This window comes from Schistocerca nitens, chromosome 7 (genome assembly GCF_023898315.1).
Source record: "Schistocerca nitens isolate TAMUIC-IGC-003100 chromosome 7, iqSchNite1.1, whole genome shotgun sequence".
Classification (NCBI taxonomy): Eukaryota; Metazoa; Arthropoda; class Insecta; order Orthoptera; family Acrididae; genus Schistocerca; species Schistocerca nitens.
The window spans coordinates 322,270,238-322,272,395 of NC_064620.1; positions in this window are offsets into that span (position 1 = coordinate 322,270,238).

The window sequence follows — 2,158 nt, forward strand, 5'->3', positions numbered from 1 at the left end:
AGGGCAGCAGGAGTGCGGCTATGGATATTGAGGTCGGCGGAAATCACATAGGTGGAGAAGGTGTGGTCAATGTGTGAGAGGAAGTCATAAGGAAGAGGAGCAGTGGAGCGGACATAGATGGTGGCACAGGTAATGGTGAGGGAGGGGAAGAAGACGCTAAGGATAAGGTGTTCAGTGGGGTCATTGAGGAGAGGTTGTGGCCGGACGGGGATATGCTTAAGGTGGCCAATCGCAACTCCACCTTGCGCACGAGGACCAGGAGCGTCAGTGCGGTGGAGGATATAGGGGGAGGTGCGGATAGAATGGTGAGGCTGGAGAAAGGTTTCGTTCAAGAGGAAGGTGTCGACCCGGTGGTGGGAGAGGGTGTGCACGAGGAGGTATTTGTTGGAGCGGAAGGAGCGAATGTTCTGGAAGAGGATGCGAGACTCGTGCCGCGCCATGACGGGAAGGAGGGGGGGAAGAGAGGGAAGGGAAGAGACTTAAACTAGGGTGTCGAGGCGGGTGAAGGTGAAGTGGGCTTGGTTGTGGGAGTAAGTGGCGAAGGTGTTCAGGTGGAAAACAGAGCGAGCAGCAAGGGATATTTGTTGGAGGGTGTGGGGGCGCTGAAAAGGGTGAATGTTTTGGAGTACAACGGTAATGAACTGAATGACGTCCTCGGCTGTGCGGGGTGGATGGAGGGAATTGTTGGGATGGACAGGGGGATCGACGGGACGAACTGGGACTGTAAGTTCAGGGGTGGCTGGAGGGGGTTTAGCCTTACACTTGTGGGAGTATGTGGGATGGGGGCCGTTGCAGGTATTACAGGAAGGAGGAGCATCGAGGTTAGGGCAGTTCTTAAGAAAGTGGGAGGCCTTGCAATGGGGACAGGTGGGGGGGTTTTTGCAGTTGGGAGTCAGGTGGTCATTGTACATCAGGCACCGCTGGCAACGGTAGGATTGGGGAGGGGATTTGGAGGATTCAACAGGGTGGCGACAGTGGTATATCAGGGCACCCTGGGTGAGGAGATGGTCTATGGATGGGGCGGACTCAGAGAATACCCGCATGAGGTAGGTGGGACCAGAGGCATTGTGGATACGGCGGGCAGAGCGGATTTCAAAGTCCGGGTGGGAGTTTAGTTCTACCAACACTTCATCCTCTGTGATCACCGGGCTGAGCTTCACAGCGGTGTAGGTGGGGCGGGCGATGGGGAGGCTGGGGCTGACGAGGAGTGGAAGCGGAAAGGAAGGGTGTCAGAGAGGCGTGGGGGCCAAACATAACTCGTGGGAGTTTTCGCTGGAGGTCTGTGTGAAAGGATGGGGACGGGGACTTGATAAGGACTGAGTCCCTGCGGGGAATGAGTTGGGAAATGGGAGCACCAGGTAAGTACTTTCGTATTTCCTTGGTGAGGGTACGAGCGTCGAGGAACTTTGGATCGGGAGTTGACAGGACAAAGGTGTGGAGGGTGGGGGCCAAGGTATGGATGGCAGGAGGAGGGGTGGTGTCCATGGTGACGGCAGCGGGAGGGGGAGGTGGTGTTGATTTTTTGTGGGAAGTGGCGGGAGCAGAGTCGGTAAGGACGCGCTTTTGGGGTTTTTTGGAGACTGGAGGCTGTGAGGAGGGGAGAGGGACGGGGAGGAGAGGGAGGTGGTGGGAGGCAGATCCCTGTGGCGTAGTGGAGGCACCGGGAGAAGCAGCTGGTTCAGTGGTGGCGATGGTGGCTCGGCGCGACGTGATGCGTGCTGGAGATGCAGAAGACGAGGCGACGGGGTCGGTGAGAGAGGGGAAGCAAACCACCTGAGGGGCGGCAGCAGAGGCGGCAACAGAGGCGTACGTGAGGGCGAGGGTAGGAGTGGGAGCTGTTGAGGGTGAGGAGGCTGGAAGAAGGGTATAGAGGTGTGGGTATACAGCAGGGGAGGAGATAGGGGGTTGGTTAAGTTGGGGAAGGGAAGGGGAGGTGTTAGGAGGGAGGCCAGGAGCGGCACTCCAGGAAGTGTGGGAGAGGGGGAGGGGGAGGTGTAGATGACGGTTGAGGTGGGAGTACTCATTGCAGACGAACGGCGACGGACAGACGGACGTGCAGCAGGCAGCGGCGGCGTCGGCGTCGGCGATGGTCGGCGGCGAACAGACGGACGAACAGCAGGCGGCGGTAGCGGCGGCGGCGGCGGCGGCGGCAGCGGCA